Genomic DNA, 20,136 nt, shown 5'->3' on the forward strand with positions numbered 1-20,136 from the left:
GCAGATGCAGAAGAATGAGACAGGGCCCAACTCTTTCATGATATATAAAAATCAATTCAAAATTGAAGTCTTAAATATAAGACTCAAAACTATAAAATTAGTAAAAGAAAACAGGAAAAATGTTCCAGGACATTGGCCTTAACAAGGTTTTATGAATATGACTCTGAAAACAGAGACAACAATAGCAAAAATACATAAAAGAAATTTTTATCAAACTAAAAGACTTCTGCACAGCAAAGGAAACAATCATCACAGTGAAGAGACAAGATATGGAATGGGAGAAAATATTTTCAAACTATTCTGAATTTTTAATCAGTGCATATACTATAATAGTTCTGAGAGAGAGAGAGAGATAGAATGCACTATCCCCAAACTTGTTTAACTAACGAGCACTGTTTTTCCAGAAGGTATTTTGAAAACTGCTACTTCTGTCCAACTCACTTTTTATATAAAAGAAAGCTAAATTTCAGAGAAGTGGCTTATTCAAGTCACAGGTAGTTATAGAACCTAGTATTAGAATCCAAGTTTTCTATGTCTAGAGGTGGAAATATTGTCAGGTCCTTTCTTGTTCTTGAGCCCATCTCTTGGTTTGTTTTGAGAAGAGTTCCAATTTGTCTGATCTTAAATCTCAAATTTTCTATAGTTCATTGTGAAACATATTACTTCTGTCATTGAGTAGTCAATTGAATAAACTTTTGAAGAATAAGAAAGTAGTTATCTTTAATTTAGAGATCTCTTTTTCTCTTTCCTTCCTTCTTTCAGTGATTTATCTCTCTTCTTACGACACTCCATGCTTCCTGTAGAACAGGTAATGTTTTCTATTGTGTATATAATCTCACATTAATAAGGGTATGGTTCTAAATAGTGTAAGCCAATTATTAACTCTAATTGTATTTAGCACAGATCTGTCTAAATGATTAATTCAGTTCATTCTCAAGATTACAATTTATGATGGACAAAATATTTATGTCCCTCCCAAATCCATATGCTGAAACCTTAATCCCAATGTTATTGTACTTGAAAATAAGTCTTCTGGGAAGTAATTAGGTCATGAGGGTGAAGCCCTCATGAATGGGATCAGTTTCCTTGTAAGAAGAAACCAGAAATCTATATAGTGCTTTGCCATATGAGAATACAAGTTGGTCATTTGTCATCCAGAACATGACTCTCCATGAACCAACCATGGTTGACACCCTGATCTCAGACTTTCAGCCTCCAGAACTGTGAGAAGTAAATTTCTGTTGTTCATTAGCTACCCAGTATATGGTACTTTGTTATAGCAACCCAAATTAAGATAATTATTTCATATACTGAATATGCTAAATATTTTTTACATTTATATATTTGTTTAATTCTTGCAATTGGGGATATTACCATGAGGACAATATTATCAAATATATTTGATGAAAGAGAAACTGCAAAGTGTTAAGGTGCTTGCCCAAGCTTGCATCAGCAGCTAGCTGTTAAGATGCAATTTAAACATTAGCAATTGAACTCCAGAGTCATACTCTTAACCGCTCACTATATGGTAGTTAGCTTTTAAATGCTCCCAGCAGTTCAATACCAAGCCACCAATACTAGAGTGATTAATTTGATATGGTGACTAAGGAAAGAAAAATAATTAAAGCCATATTGATGTTCAATCTGTCAGTCAACAGCATGTCAGCCTCACTATTCAACAAAGCATCATTCTTATCTTGTTTCACCCAACTTCATACAAGGATGATGATTTTACCTGATGCCAATGACTTTATACATGTGTTGTGAATGATTAAATAAACCTGAATGTTCAACTGCATAATCAGTACAACACTAAGAGTTATAACAAATATTTCATTTATATTTAACAGGCAATGAAGAAAATAGCATTTGAACAGGACTTACATTTGGGTCAAAATTATTACCAAGTATAAAAGAAGTGATTCAATGCCAAATTTGAGTATTTGAAAAACGATGACTTCTACTCAAATACAAATGTCACTGGGTCTCATGTTTAGTAGTTTTAGCTTGGAATAGCAAAAGCTCTGCATACAGCTTACTCTTGGTTTACCTTTTGAGACCCATCTTCAGCCTTTCCCTGCCCTGTTTTGTGCCTCAGGAGGCTGTCCTTGAAGGATGGTGGTGCTAACTTCTCTTGTTTCCAGTGTGCAACCCATGGGAGGCTCTGGCAGAAGACAGAAATGTAAATTGGTCAAACAATTTATACTCCCCCACCCCCCTGCCTCTCTGCTAGAATGCTGTTTATCAGTGGTTTGTTCTTGTCCATACCCATCACTCTTGTCAGAGCTACATGTCCTTGCCATTTTATGCTCAGAAATGGAAACAGCTTTTCAATTTTACTAACCCTGGCTGATTTACTGTTTTCTGTTGGTTTCCTTCTTCCTGCCCACACCTCTATGAATAGCTCCTGGTTAAACCTTTCGGATATCCCTTTGAGTAAGGCATCTGTGATCTAGCTGGGACCCTGACTGATAAATAATTCCTTATTTTAAAAAAGTAGCAAGCAATCAAAGGAACAATAGTCTTCTTTCCACTGCAGAAATGGCTTCTCACTTTACAACAAGCATTACACACTCGCAAAGCATTGTAAGTATTTGTTCTTTTTCCTTGTGTTCAATAACTGTACCTGTGATCCACTGGAGAGCCTGTGGACTATTTTATAATCCATTTGTGTAACCTTGAATTGTAAAAGCCTGAATTGTAAGTTTTTTACTGAAGAGAGTTTTCATTCCTTGCCTGATAGATGAATTCAGAATTTTGAAAAATACTTTTAGTCACCAGGAACTATATTCTTTTGTTCTCTTTTGAATCATCTCAAAAGTTACTTCTCCTTTTTTGATACTGAAGTCACTAAGAATTATTTTGTCATAGTTACAGAGACTGCCATTTTAATGAATCATGAAAGTCTTTATATTTTAATTTCACCAGATATAGCTGTAAGAGCAGGTAAAGATGATTCCAATTTTAACAATACTTTGCAGAAGACAGAAATGGGAAAGTAGAAGGAAAGTGTGAAAGTAATAAAGGCAAAGGAAACCAGCAGCTTCCTATGTAGCATAATACTGAAGGTTTTCTTTCATAGTAAATGCTAGTTTTAGAAAACACTGAAGTAAAATATAAAAACCTTGCCACACACATTTAAGAAACACAGAAAAACCAAAGTATAGGCCTGAATAAGATCTTCAAAGGTGACTACAGATATTTATTGTTAACTGTAAAGAAATAATGGTAACTTTTTAAGATTTTATATGCAATACTACAAATGTTTAGATAGATAGATAGGTGAAAACCTTAATACACAATTTTTAAAATCACTGTCTTTTATAATTTTGATTGTTCAAAAATTTATTTTAAATGAGATCTTTGCATTCTTCTTAGTATTATAAGAACTGCTTAAAATTATTAAGTATAAAGAAATTATAAACACTTACTAGGTATTTATTATGTACTAACCATTGTGCTATACCTTTTGTACATACTAGTTTATCCTAAAAAATAGCTAAGAATATTAACAACAGTGAGCATTTATCAACTATCAGATGTGGTTCTAAATGCTTTATACATCTTAACTCAATCAGTGCTCATATCAAATTGATGAGGTAAGAATGATTTTTATCTTCATTTTACAAACGCAAACACTGATGCAGAGAATCATTAAGCAAATTGTTCAAGGCTATACATCTACAGCTCTAATATGAAATCAGGGACTCCCTTCAGAACTCATTCTCTTAAATATTCTTTTTTTTTTTTATCATTCCCATCTTACAATGGAGAGAATTAAGGTCTGAAAGAACTTTAGCAATTTGTCCAAGTCACACAGTTAATAAGCCATTGTATTAGCTTCCTAGGGAATGTCATAAAGAGCACCACAAAACTGCATGTCTTAAATTAATAAATTAATTATCTCACAATTCTGCAGGCAAAAGTCTGACATCAGTGTTGGCTGCATTGGCTCCTTATGAGGGCTGTGAAGGCAGGATTTGTTCTAGGCCTCTCTTCTTGGTTTGTAGATGGCCATCTTCATATTCATGTGGCTTTCTAATTCTGCATGTCTGTCTCCGAATTGTCATGTTTTAGGACACCATTAATATTGGATTAAGGCTCATCCTAACTTACTTCATTTTGACTTGACTATCTCTATAAAACCCTAACTCTAAAGTCCATTCTGAGGTAATAGGAATTAGTTTAACAAAGGAACAAATTTAGGAAGACACACTTCAACCCGTAACAGTGATGGAGCTAGGGGGTACTCTCCAAATTCTAACAATTCAATTAGATAAATAAAAACCCCATTCTTGTCACTGACTCAAAGCAAAGATCACCTAGTTAGAATCCCAGGATCCCCAGTCATACACTGATTAGTGACAGAAAGAAGCCCCAACCACTGTCATCCAGACTCCCCTAAGTGGGGACTCCACACTGTAACATATTCATTTGCTATTTTAATTCTCCAACTGAAGAAAAATGATAGATAAAGGATTGAACAATTCTCTGCTATTAGTCACAGACCCCTCTTTGAACAATAAATTCTGAGAACCTATGCAAGTTGCACATCTCTGCCCTTAAATCACTTTATCAATATCACCATACTGTACCTAACATGATTCCAGTCAGAGTTGGTGTTATATGTATGGAAGCAAATTATTCTCCAGTCAGAAGTCTGTGAGGACAAAGTGGCTTTACCCAAATTTGTTTTCTTAGCATTTCATTATTTTAACAAATATACATTCCCTTTATGCTAATAAAATTACAATCTTAATTATTTATTTTCTCAAATAAAAGGCAGCTTTTCAGTATTCAGCCAAGAAAAAATGTAATTCTGAAGCATAAAAAGCAGATGTTTGTTTTATGAAAGAACAGAGACCGCAGTGCTGCAATGTTCCCCTTAATATCACTTTTCACTTACATTGCATATTTATAACTGCTTTTTTTTCCCCTTAATATCACTTTTCACTTACATTGCATATTTATAACTGCTTTTTTTAGGGGGGGGAACATTTTTAAATGCTGAGCCAGTAATTTTTTAAGTCTCGTGTTAGCGAGTTTATTCTACAAGATTAGTCTTGGGTATTCCAGAAAACCTAAAGTAATTATTTAAATCAGGGCCTCAAGCAGGAGATGTACTTTGCACATATATTTTCAACACCATTGTACTTGTTCATTAACAAATGTGAAGTCAAACCATGTGTTTTTAATCATGGAATAACAATAGACAAAGCCAACTTTGTAATATGAGCAAATATCTCCTATTTTCTGATAGCTTTGCAATGTGCCTCGAACTTCCAGGGATTTTATATCCATTTTAACCAGCATACATTTTATCTATTTCTTAAAACTGTTGTGCAATGTAGTTTTCACATCTTATTTTACAAACGAAGAGACTGAAATCCAACGCATTAAGTAACATTCTAGGGAATGAAAACAAATGTGAAAAACAACATATGAAGCCTATTTCCTCTTTCCTGTATTGCTACCACAGAACAGCAGGCCAGAGAAATAGCTAATCTGGGAGGGCTAGGCTTTGTGTTCAGAAGAAAAGGAAGAGCTCTACATAGGGATCCTATAGACCAGAGGTCTGATTCTCAGGGACTTATGGTTAAATCAGGGGAGATCAATTCTGATAGCTCAGAGTAAAGCATTTAGTAGATCACATCAGCATTGTGAGAAGACCTGCTGGCTCTGGGACTCAAAGAGAAGCTGCTTTTGTTTTCCTGATGAAAGCCACCTATAGGAAGTCCTTGATCTGTAGGTATTGACTGTGGCATGATGAGGATAATGAGGCTTGAAGGTGATTATTTTGTGTCAGCAAAGAGAAGATGTGAGCATTAACCAACAGTGTGCCCTGTGTAAAACAGGGAAGAGCTGAAGAATTGGTTGCACAGTATTCCAGGCATCCTTTACTTATGTTGTTTCCTGGAATAAGTCTCTCTGAGGAGGGTCCTTCTTTTCAAGAACCTTATGGCTGAACTATCTTGTTGCTTGTTCTTCCCAAATCTGAAAGACTGTAATCAGTTGCTGACATTCTTTAATACTGTGACCAAATCAACCTCTTTCATATTTGTTTATATATTTCTTAGAAATTGGAGAAGGAGGAATTACAGCTTTCTGAAGGCAAATGGACCAGGTGTGGTGATATATACCACAATACCAGCTGTTCAGGAGAAGGAAGACGGAGGATTACCAACTTGAGGTCAACTTTGCAAAGTTAGCAATATCCCATCTCGAAACAACTAAACAAACAAGCACAGGCTGGGTGCATGATTCAAGTGAAAGAACACTCTCCTAGCACTAGCCAGACCCTGGGTTCAATACCCAGTGTGAGAGGGTATAAAAAAGCAACTGGCAAGTCAATTCTTACTAACAGGATGCATGATTTCTTCTTGGCAAAGTGATTTAGTGGTTTTGATGTGTGTTATAAATTCATGTTTATAATTTATAATGAAATACTTTATAAAATAAATAGGTATGAGATTTACATATGTATGTGTGTAAAAAGAAGTGCATTGATAAATTGAAATGTACTCCTGTCTTGTTTAATGTTGAACTAGTTACATACATACATTCTGTTCCATGTTTGGAAGATTTATTATGGCTCATTACATGACAGAAGTCCTGGTCAATAGAAAACTGTCTCTGTGACACCTGCCCAGTGTGGTGTCTGCACCTATGTTTTCCTCCTTCTAGAGAGCACTCATCTCAGCATATCTGTCAAGATTCATTGCCCTCTTTAATGACAATGGGCTGACAGACAGGGAAAAAAAAACATTAAGGATAACTCATAAAAAAAGGATAACTCATCTGTTCAGATTTTTAAGTTGATTGTTCAAACGAAAGGTTACTTTTCAACAGATGAAGGGAAGTAAGTTACTGATGCAGTGTTTAGTTCCAGAGGCAATTGAAGCTTTCTATCTACAGCATGTCGGTCTTGCACATAAATGACATTTATTTGTTAATTCATACCTATCACTTACTAAGTCATCATTATCTAAGGAAAGTGAATTGTTTCTTAGTCATCTATGTATCTCCCAATGGCACATAGTGAATAATTTACAATAGAGTAGACACTGAATAAATGCATCAATGAGTGACTCTTCATTTTAAAAATCTAAAGCCAGGAACCAGTGGCTCACATCTACAATCCCAGCCTCTCAGGAGGCAGAGATCAGGAGGATCAAGGTATAAAGCCTACCAAGGTAAATAGTTTGCAAGACCCTATCTTAAAAAACCCATCACAAGAAAGGGGTGATAGAGTGGCTCAAGGTATAGGCCCTGAGTTCAAGCCCCAGTACTGCAAGAAGAAAAAAAACCTGAAACCATAAATTCAGTTTTCATAAAACCATTAAATATTTTACAAACAGTACTTCAGAACTTTCTTCATGATAAAGTGATGTAACATAATTCCACAATTATTTTTTAGTAAAAACTTCTATCACTCAAACTTATCAATATTATACATAGTCATAGTCGCAAACCCAAGTAATCAGATCAATGGGAAATCAATTTAATAATCTCTTTCTCCACTTTTATAATATGGTTTTATATCCAAGCATCTAAGTGTCTAAAATCAGTTTGCTTTGCTAATTGTTATGCATCATCATGAACCTCAATGAAAATGTTAAGTGTTTCACAGTCAAAATCCTGAAAAGGGCAAATATTTTATCTAACCTGTCTTTTATGTCTACTCTTAACCATGGGTACCTGACTTTGCTGCATCTCTGATTTTATCCTCAACATGATTTTAACTTTATGTGGTAAGATCAGCAGGCTTGAATGTAACAGTGTCACGTCCTGCTGACTTTGACTCAATGTCTGCATGTAGTTAGTTCTGTAAAGCAAGGTTATAGCCTTCTTTTGGGTATTGTGCAATAGCATGGGTATATGTCTACAAATCTTGGACTGCAGTTAAGAGTCTCTTCTGAGGGATATTTAGAAAATACTAACAGATCAATGCATGAGTTTGTAATCAGTTCCTCATTCTGTTGTGCCCTGACACTGATAGTTGATTTTTCTCTAAAAATGGAGAAGAAAAAATATGATAAATAGCAAGAGAGAATCTGTGAATTTTCAAATCAAGTACTTCTCCAAACAAGTGGAAACTGGAGTTATTCCAATAAAATCTTTAATTGTACTGTTGCCTTCATAGTCAGTGTAATTGCTTTTCCCCTCCATTTTAGACCTAGTCAAAAACTAAGTTTTACAAATAGCTGTATTATCTTCCTTGCAAATTCTTCTTCAAAGGAGAATATATTTTCATCTAATTGAACATATTTGTTTTAATAGAGTTGGAACAGGAGACAGCAATGATGTTTAAATATATTTTTCCAGTCTTAAATTTCTATGGTATAAGGAAATAAAAACAGTTTGATTAACTATTTCAATAATATCAGAGATTCGTAAGTGAGACCTCAAGATAGTCCTTGAGAAGGACTTTTGTATACCTCAGCAGTCAAAGGATGTGATTAATCAACTGGGTTGCATGAGAGATCATCAATAAATCTGTGATGATAAAAGCTGAAAATCTCAAATACCAGACAAGGTGACCTAGGTATCATCTCATGTAAACAGAACTAGAATGCATATGCAGTTGCCTGAAACCTCCTCATCCTTGTTGCCCTATAAATCAATGGGTAAAAAATGATATACACAACTAGAAGGAAAATGGTCAGGCTGAAAATAAGAAACAACAAACATTCAGAATTAAGTGCAAGCATTATTCACATACATGCTCCACAATGAGGGATTACATCTGGGAAGCAAAACCATAGGCATTAGAAAAAATACTAGTCATGAGAACACAACAGATCATTGGGAATACTGTATTTTAAAGAAAACTCCTCATTATTATTCACCCGTCTCTACATTCATGCTGCACTCACCAAAATTGCCTTCCAGTTACTGATCAGACAATAACAAAAGAGTTTGCCTAAACAAGAGACTTGAATAGTCCAGTTAATGGTAAAGAATATTACTTATTGTAAATTAGTACATCTGCCTAAATTTATTTTTCAGTGTTTTGTAAGTTACAATACTTCTTCAAAATCCAGGCAACAGAAAGTACTCTGACAAAAAAATATAATTGTGGTCATGCAAATTAAAGAGGTCACATACTGAACCATAAAAAAAAAATCTACAAAGATATTTTCAAGCAGTGAGAACTAAATAAACTTCTCATTGCCCTCATTATTAATATACATATGGAAAGGAATCCACTTTACCATACATTACTATTCAATTTTCATAAACCAAACACACATGTGTAATTAGCATTTAACCAGGTATATCTAATCAGCTCAAAAAACACACTATTGGTGCTGTATAGAAAGGCTACTGATTTTTGTAAATTGATTTTATATCCTGTTACTTTGCTGAAGCAGTTTTTGGTGTCTAAGAATTTTTGAGTGGAATTTTACAGATCTTTTAGGTATAAGATCATGTCATCTGCAAATAGGGATAGTTTGACTACTTCTTTACCTATTTGTATTTCTTTTATTTCTTCCTGCCTTAGTGCTCTGGCTAGGAATTCCAAGACTACGTTGAATAGGAGTGGGGAGAGTGGACACCCTTGTCTAGTCCCTGGCATTAGGGGAAATGGTTTCAGTTTTTCTTCACTAAGTAAGATGTTGGCTGTAAGTATGTCATATATAGCTTTTATTATGTTGAGGTACATTCCTTCTATTCCTAGTTTTATCAGAGCTTTCATCATGAAATGGTGTTGAATCTTATCTTTTTCTGCATCTATTTAGATGATCAAGTAGTTTTTGTCTTTGCTTCTGTCAATGTGCTGTATTACATCTAATGATTTGCAGATGTTGAACCATCCCTGCATCCCTGGGATGAAGCTGATTTGGTCACGGTGTATGATCTTTCCTATATGTTGTTGGAATCAGTTTGCCATTATTTTATTGAGGATTTTTGCATCAATGTTCATTAAGGAAATTGGCCTGTAGTTCTCTTATTTGGATGTGCCCTTGTCTGGTTTGGGGATGAGTGTATTACTGATTTCATAAATAGAGTTAGGCAGTGTTCCTTCCCTTTCTATTTCATGGAAAAGTTTAAGGAGTGTTGGTATTAGTTCTTTTCTAAAGGTCTGATAGAATTCAGCAGAGAATCCATTTTTTGGGAAACTCTATATTGCTACTTCAATTTCATTGCATGTATAGTTCTGTTTAAGTGAAGAATATAGGGAAAGAATTGCATCTACAATAACATCAAAAAATAAAATACCTAGGAATAAACTTAACAAAGGATGTGAATGATCCCTACAAGGAAAACTACAAATCAGTGAAGAAAGAAATTGAAGAAGACTACAGAAGATGGAAAGATCTCCCATACTCACAGACTGGCAGAATCAACATAGTAAAAATAGCTATACTCCCAAAAGCAATCTACATGTTTGATGTGATTCCCATCAAAATCCCAATGATATTCATCACAGAGATTGAAAAGTCTACCCTAAATTTCATTTGGAAACACAAAAGACCATGAAGAGCCAAGGCAATATAAAGAGAAAAATGCTAGAGGTATCATAATATCCAAGTACAAACTAAAGCTATAGCAAGAAAAACAGCATGGTACTGGCACAAAAACAAGTATAAAGCCCACTGGAACAGTATAGAGAACTCAGATACGAATCCACGCAGCTACAGCCAACTAATTTTTGACAAAGGCACCCAAAACATACTATGGAGAAAAGACAGTCTCTTCAACAAATGTTGCTGGGAAAACTGGATATCTGTCTGCAGAAAACTGAAACTATATCCATGTTTGTCACCCTGTACAAGTATCAACTCAAAGTAGATTAAGGATCTTCATATCAGACCTGAAACCTTGAAGCTAGTACAGGAAAGAGCAAGGAATACACAAGAAGCAATAGATATAGGCAAGGACTTCCTCAGTAGAACTCAAGCAGCTCAGCAACTAAGAGAAAGGATCAACAAATGGGACTAAATGAAATTAGAAAGCTTCTGCACAACAAAAGAAATGGTCTCTAAACTGAAGAGACCACTCACAGAATGGGAGAAAATATTTCCTAGCTATCCATAAGACAAGGGACTGATGACCAGAATATACAGGCAGCTCAAAAAACTAAACACCAAAAAAATCAATGACCCAGTAAAGAAGTGGGCAGCTAAACTGAACAGAGCTTTTTCAAAGGAAGAAGTTAAAATAGCTAAAAAGAAAAAAGAAAAAAATAACCAAACAACAACAACCAAAAAGAAAGCACATGAAATAATGCTTACCATCCCTGGCTATAAAGGAAACGCAAATCAAAACCACACTAAAATTTCATCTCACTCCTTTTAGAATAGCTACCACAAAGAACACCATCAATAAAAATGTTGTTAGGAATCTCTCTGTATAGCTATCTTTATCCCAAACTAGCATAAACGATATGTCTTTCTTATTATCTCTTATGTTTTCTCTTCAACAAAATTGGAGAAGAGAGCAGAACAGGTTCTGCCTGGAAGTGGGGTGGGGGAGGAGGTGGCACAAATAATGTATACTCATGTAAGTGAAATGTAAGAACAATAAAATAAAAGGAAAAAATTTAAAAAATAAAATAACAAACGTTGGTGAGGTAATGGGGAAAGGGGCAGGAGGATTAATATGGTGCAAATAATGTATACACATGTATGAAAATGCAGAAATGATTCCTGTTGAAACTGTTCCAGGAATTGGAGGGAGGATGAAAAAAAGCAGTGTAGAGGGGAGTGGGGGTGGAATTCAAGTATGATATATTTGATACATTGTAAGAACCTTCCTAAATGCCACAATGTCCCCCCACCCAGCACAACAATAATAAAAACATCAGCAAGTCAATAACTCCTCTACATGGACAAGTCATTATTGGCTTCTGTAATTGGCTTTTATAATTAATACTTTCACCTAGCTTCAATGTCTACAGAAATAGAATTATGCAATATGTTCTCTTTTGATCTGGCTTCTTTCAGTCAACATTTTGTTTGTAATATTCATCCATATTGTTACCTGAAGTTGTCTGTTCTCATTATTGTATACTATTCCATTCTATTATTGTATCATGATTAACTAAACAATTGTTGTTTTGATGTACTTTCAGAGAGCCTTTGATTTGGAACAACTATGAATAGTATTATCTGAAATTGGAGAGGGGGTATTTTTAGGAGTAGAGTAGCTACATATGAGTACGATTAGCTTTAGCAGGTTCTGCCAAAAATAGGTCTTTCAAGTTACCAGTTTTTACTCTCACTAGCAATGTGAGTTCCAATTATTGCATCTCTTCGCCACTGCTCAGTTACCTCCTTTTAATCTACGGTAAATAGTATGTCTCTCTGTATTTACCCAGTGCACTGATCTCCTACAAATGCTTAAATTAAAAAATCACAAACTACTACATAATTTGGTGCATCAAATACTGTATTAAATTATCATTGCTCTGAGGTCTCAATGACAGTAAATGCTTCAGAGACTTAAGTAAAAATATATAAATTATAATCAATAATTTACAACAATAATTTCTTAACAATTAGAGCTTTCATGCAAAAATGGGAAATCTAGAAACCTCATTCATTTCTTCAAAATAGAAAGGAGAAAAAGGTTTTGCCCCACTGTAAAATATGAAACTCATTTATTCAAAAAATGTTTTCAGGAACATTGATTAGAATAGTTTAAAGGCCCTAATGAGAATTCCTTTCTAGTTTGACAATGATTAAAAGAATATCATCATTCAGAACATAGCTGTCTTCAAGTGAAAAATTTTTGTCTCTGAAAATGGATGTTGAAGCCAATTATGCAAATATGTAGAACAGAAAAGGGCAAGATTTTAAATTTCATAATATGGTTAAAAGTGCAGTTTCAACCCAAGCTCGTTTTTTATAGCTATTATTCCATAAATATAAAAACAAAGACAAAACTAACAAAATGTTATTATGTGCACACCAGTTTTCTGATGTTAATCTAAGACAACTGTGACCCCTACTGTCTTCATGTGTTTGCACATTTAGATTCTCCAAACAAAGAGGATCATTAGTGACTGTTCTTTGAGCTTCTGACTAAAAAGATAAGGTAAAAACCAATGCAGGTTCTAAAAATGTACTTCTGGTTATGAAGAAAGAACATTTAAAGAAAGTACAAAAACACAAGCATGTAAAAGGTCTGTTTTCCTCCAAGCCTTCCCTGCAGGCATTGCACCTGTCCTTTTTCTGCCTCCTTTTGAGTATGGACATAATTACTATATAAAAAGAACATCTTAATACATTAAATTACAAAGAGTATATTAAGAAATGTTGTCACCCATGCATGGTGTCTGCAAATTCTATTTTGTTTGGTCATTTAGGTTTCTTAGGTCAAACTTGAGAATTAATACATCTTTTCTGAGGGTTTGGTACCAGTGGCAGGAGGGAGGATATAAGGAAAGGGTGTAGGAGTGTGAGTGTAGTAGAAATACTATGTACTCGTGTATGAAAGTAGAAAAGAGAAACCTGTTGAAACCATTCCAGGAATGTGAGGAGAGAGGGGTAAGAGAATGATGGAGGGGGTAAATCCTACCAGGATATATTGTAAGAACTTTTGTAACTGTCACAATGTAACCCTAATACAACAACAATATGATTTAAATAAAGGAAAACAGCACCAAAAAAACAGAGGATGCAAAAGACAATTTCTTCAAAAACTGATAGGACATATTTTCCTAACTCTATAAAGTCGATACTTATTTATTGCCACTATGTAACCAAATATTGCCTTGTTCTAAAGAGAAATCAAAGTGTAAAGTACAGAGGGCAAAAGGGAAGAACAAAGAACAGGTGATTCCCAAAGAGGAGAGATATCTAATAAACTATGAAAACACACTCGACTTGTCATTAGAGGAGGCATATTAGAACAACAATGAGATAACAGTTTTCATTTTTTACATTGGCAAAAGTTAACATTTGGCCCTGGTAAGTACTGACAAAAATATATGAAGCTGACAGTGCTTTATTTGACTTGGGACTCAAAAATAGTTCCATCCGTTGTAAAATAGGGAAGAAGTTCATAAAGTCTGAAATAATTCCAAAGGAACATATCCTATGATCTAGCAGTTTCATTTCTGGTAAAACATGTTCAGAGAAATTTTAGTAGAGAACCTTGAACAAGATGTGTGTATTTATAAGTGCAGCATTGTTCTTAATATTTAAGAACTGCAAATACCTTTTCATCACTTGGGGAGCAGGCAAATTAAATGTGGTCAGCTCATATGACATAATATTATATGACAATTAAGAGGAATGAAATAAGTCAAAAATACAATATTACATGAAAGTAGACAATATGTTTAGCATGATATCAATGATATTTACATAAGCATCATATTAATGACTTTTCTTAGAATTTCACAATGCTTTAAACAGCACTTAGGGATTTATTAAATGGACTCTATTGATTGGGAAGATAAATAGGATGAATGTATGTTTGCACGTGTTTAAGAGTGTAGACATTCAACTATGCATCTTTATCTGTATATCTATATATCTATCTAAAGAGAATAACCACAACTAGAAGTAAATACACCAAATTTGTGACAGAAGTGACCCTAGGAATAGAGGGAAGTAGATTAAAACTAAAAGTGGAAGCTGGAGATGCTGGGATTCAATCTCCAATACTGAAAAAATAATGAATCAAATTAATTAATTAGTTAGTTAAACCAAGAATGGTTGTTAAAAGGAATTTTAGTTATAAGTTTAATTGTATTTGTTTGTTTTCCATAATAAATAATAGAAACAAACATAATGAAATATCAGTGTTCTTCTGAGTGAAAGAACTGTAATGCTTATTTTTATTAATTCATTCAAAACATGCTTTTTACATAGCAGAAGCTATCCATCCTGTCCACCCTTCATTAAGACAGCGAAGTAAATAAATGAAGAATAAAATATAAAGAAGTAGACCCACTCCTATGAAGCACAAATTCTTTTTTTCATAGTATTCATTTTAGTTTTCCATATTTTTTCTTTTATTATTGCTGTGCTGGGTGGGGGTACATTGAGGCATTTACAAAAGTTGTTTACAACAACTTTTCCATACTTGAATTCACCCCCCATTCCTGAAATAGTTTATCAAAAAATTCGAAAACATTTTCTAAGAAAAAGAATGAATCTTTGTGAGTAAAAAAAAGGCTAAGAGCGTAAACCAATTTATACAGCACACATCATGGAAAATTCAAGAAACATGAGAATTGCAAAGTGAGAGGTTAAGTGTTGCTATAATTTGGATCTTACACGCCCCTCAAAGTTCTAGGTGTAAAGGCTTGATCCTGAAGGTGACACTTTTGGGAGGTGGTGGGACCTCATTGGAGGTCCCTGGTCAATGGAGATTTGCTCTCAGAGGTAATTGTGAGGACCCCAGCACGTTCTCTTCCTCCTTTACTCACATCCAGGAGGTGAGCAGTTTTGTTCACATACTCCCATCATCACCATCTGGCCCTGCCCCCGAAAGTATAAAAGCAATGTGTCTGCCTGATCATGGACTGGAATTTCCAAATATATGAACTGAAATAAAACTTTTCTCATTATAAGTTGATTATCTCAAGTATTTATTATAGTAATGAGAAGCTGATTACCAGATGCATGTTTGGGCTGAGGAGCCAACTGTATTAGAACAAGGCTTACTTGAACACAGCTGTCTCCCATCTACCTGGGTTGAGACTTTGAAAAGAGATGGAGAGTCAGAGGCAGGAAATTAATGGGGTCTTTGATAATGTTATTTTGCCACACCATCAGGTCCTGCTGAAATGCTAATGGATACTTCAGGGACTCACTCTAAAAGCTTGATTTTTTTTTCGTTTATTACTTCAAAGTAGTCATTCTATTGTCTTATAGCTTGCATAATTTCTGAAAAGCTGTAATAATTGTTTTTTTACTATAGTTTCCATTTATCATCTCATTATGTTCATGTTTTTATGTCTTTGAGTATATGGAACATATTTACAATAGCTGTGATAATTTTCTTTTTCTGATGCTATTAGCTCTGAATTTCTGTGTGGTTTTTTATTCTTCTCTTATTAATGAATCATGCATTTATATTTCTTCTTCTTTATATATCTAGAAACTTTTCTTTGAATTATGAACATTTTTTATTGATGAATGCTTTTTTTGTATTTCTTTAAAGACTATCAGACACTCTTTATTATAGCCAAGTTACTGTACATCAATTTGATCCTTTCAAGCCTTATTTTTATCTCTTTTAGGGTAACTCAAAAGAAGACTGTAGGATTGATTTAACTCCATTTGTAGGTTATGATTGTTCCCATGTGTTCAACAAGATCTCTCCACTCTGGCTGGTGGAAACTCAAATAATTCCCAGTCTTACTTAAGACCTGGGAATTGTTCTGCTTTCAGCTCCTCAAAAATTCTTTCCACAAGCTTATATTTATTTAATCTCATGGGGTGGGTTTAACTTCATGAATACACATATTTGTATTTATCTGAAGTTTCAAGAAGATCTCTACACTATTTTGTCATACTTTTTCTCTTTAGAGCTCTCTCCTATTGGGCACTATGCCCCCAAAATTCTGCCTTGGCCTCCTAGAATTCTATTTTTTATATCATCTGTTTAGGTTCCCTCTTCATCCACCAGAGTCTGAAAATTACCTTTAAGCAAAAAGTCTGGCCTTTCTATGCAGGGATGTATGCTTCACTCCTTCTCAGGGATCATTGCTTCATGTTGCCTGCTTTCCAATGCACAAGATTATTGTTTCCTATAGGTTCTGCAGTTTTCCAATATGTTTGTGATGGAAGGATAATAACAGATCCTTTCACCCTTTCATGACTGGAAGCAAAGTCAGAGTACATGCATACAGATACAATGTGTGTACAGATATACATGTAATGAGAAATGTGGGAATCTAGTAGTCTATTGATGCTAATGAATGCTAGTGGAAAAACAATAAGAAGGCAAAATTTGTAAAGCATAAGGAAGACACAGGTTTGCCAGAACCAATTCCCTACATGGACAAAGGCAAGAGGTTTGGAATTGGCATAGTTTATTTCAGATAAAACCATGGACAGTACACTTCTTGTGTGTAAATACGGGAAAGGAAGTATTAGAGGTTTTGAGAGAAGAGAAGAATGTATGGTTTCCTAAGTAAGTAGAAAAGTGAATGGACGAGGGAAATGAAGTAGGATTTCCAATCAGCAGTAAAAGCCAACCCAAGTATGGTAGCTATGAATTGTAAAGGAGAATAGAACCATAATGTGTTTCCACCCATTTGTGGTCAACTGTGCTACTGAAGAGCCAAGGGAGGAAAAATTTGAATTCATTCAGGGTTAAAGTTTACCTTGGAAACAGAATTGTATACTTTTATATTTCATTTACATAGCTTTTAAACATTCATGGTGTCCATAATATAAAGACATATTCCCAAGGTAAATCATACTAATATCTTAAATTATTTCATTTGCATCTTTCTATCTTTAATGATTTATAACCATTCATTCATTCATTTTGTACTGAACCATGATTAAATCTCACCTTTTCAACTCAATCTGCCAAAGGCATTCTATTTTGTTTTGTTTTGTTTTGTTTTTGTTGTTGCTATTGTTTTTTCAGTACAGGGGCTTGCACTTTGAGCAAGTCCTTTTTTTCAATGGGTTTTTTCAAGATAGGACCTCCCGAATTATTTGCCTAGGCTGGCTTCAAACTGAGATCCTCTTGATCTCTGCCTCCTGAGTAGCGAGGATTACAGGCATGAGCCACCAGCACCCAGATGACTATTTATTATATAATATTCATTTTTGACACTTTCTCAAATTTTCCTGTTTTTTCTCTAAGGGAGAAGCACTCAAGAACATATACACACTTTGTTTCTGTTACTATCTTGGTACCTTAAACAAATTACATGAGCAAAGTATTTGCTGTTCATTTAAGCACAAAGCAAGTCTCAACAAAATAAGAAAATCAAAATAACTCTCTGCATACTGTTTGACCACAATGCAATACAACTAGAACTCAACAAAAGTAGCAGCAGAAAATATACAAACAATTGGAGGCTGAACAATATTTGCTCAATGATCAGTGGGACATAGAAGAAATAAGGGAGGAAGCCAAAAAGTTCTTAGAATTTAATGAAAATGAAAATATAACCTATCAGAACCTGTGGAACACAGCAAAGGCAGTCCTAAGAAGAAAGTTTATAGCCATGTGTGCATATATTAAAAACACAGAAAGATCTCAAATAAATGACTAATGCTCAATCTCAAACTCCTAGAAAACCAAGAACAAGCTAAACCCAAAACAAGTAGAAGGAGAGAAATAATAAAAATAAGCAACAAAATCAATGAAATAAAGACCAAAAAGTACAAAGAATCAATGAAACAAAATGCTGGTTCTTTGAAAAGATAAACAAGATTGACAAACCCTGAAAAACTAAGCACAATGAGGAGGGAAAAGACCAAATTAATAAAATCAAAAGGGAAATAACAACAAACACCAAGGAAATCCAGGGAATCATCAGGGACTACTTTGAAAACCTATATTCAAATAAATTGTAAAATTTAGAATAAATGGACAATTTTCTAGAAACACATAACCATCCAAAATTGAACTGAGAGGAAATTAATCACTTAAACAGACCCAAAATACACAATGAAATTGAAGCAACAATAGAGTCTCCCAAAAAAGAAAAGTACAGGACCTGATGGATTCTCCACGAGACCTTTGACGATCTAATCCCAAACTCCTTAAACTTTTCCACAAAATAGAAAGGGAAGGAACAATCCTTAATTCATTCTCTGAAGCCAGTATTACACTCAACCCAAAAACAGGACACAATAAAAAAACAAAATTACGAGCCAATTTCTCTATTGAGCATAGATGCAAAAATTCTCCATAAAATACTGGCAAACCAATTCAACACCATATCAGAAAGATTATACACAACCACCATGTCAGTTTCAACCCACAGATGCAGGGATGCTTCAACAAATATAAATCACTAAATGTAAAATAGCGCATCAACAGAAGCAAAGACAAAAACCACTTGATAACCTCAATAGATGCGTAAAAAAGCCTTCAATAAAATTCAATATCCTTTCATGATAAAAGCTCTGATGAAACTGGGAATAGAAGGAATATACCTAAACACAATAAAGGCTATATATGACAAACACATAGCTAACATCAAACTTAATCAGGAAAAACAAACCATTTTCCTTAAAGTAAAGAACTAGACAAGGGTGCTCGCACTCCTTACTCCGATTCATCATAGTCTTGGAATTCCTAGCTAGAACAAGCAGACAGGAAGAAGAAATAAAGAAATACAAATAGAAGGTAAGAAGTCAAACTGTCACTATTTGCAGATGACATGACCTTTTACCTAAAAGACCCAAAAAACTCCTGGACACTATAAACAGCTTCAGCAAAGTAGAAAGATACAAAATCAATTTACAAAAATCAGTAGCTTTTCTATACACCAACAATGAACAGATTGAGAAAGAATATAGGAAAACAATTCCATTTCAATAGCCTCAAAAAATAAAATACCTAGGAATAAACTTAACAAATGATGTGAATGACCTCTACAAGGAAAACTGCAAACCATTGAAGAAGACTACAGAAGGTGGAAAGATCTCCCATACTCACAGATCGGAAGAATCAACATAGTAAAAATGACTATACTCCCCAAAGCAATCTACATGTTCAATGCGATTCCCATCAAAATCCCAATGACGTTCACCACAGAAATTGAAAACTCAACCCTAAAGTTCATTGGAAACACAAAAGACCAAAAGCAGCCAAAGGCAATACTGAGAAAAGAGAGAAATGCTGGAGGTATCATAATACCCAACTACAAATTATACCCATAGCAATAAAAACAGTATGGTATTGGCACAAAAACAAATATGATGGCCAGTGGAACAGAATACTGAACCCTGATATGAATCCACGCAGTTATGCCAACCTAATTTTTAACAAAGTAACCCAAAACATAATATGGAGAAAAGACAGTCTCTTCAACAAATGTTGCTGGGAAAACTGGATATCTGTCTGCAGAAAACTGAAACTAGATCCATGTTTGTCACCCTGTACAAGTATCAACTCAAAGTAGATTAAGGATCTTCATATCAGACCTGAAACCTTGAAGCTAGTACAGGAAAGAGCAAGGAATACACAAGAAGCAAT

This window comes from Castor canadensis, chromosome 7 (genome assembly GCF_047511655.1).
Source record: "Castor canadensis chromosome 7, mCasCan1.hap1v2, whole genome shotgun sequence".
NCBI lineage: Eukaryota > Metazoa > Chordata > Mammalia > Rodentia > Castoridae > Castor > Castor canadensis.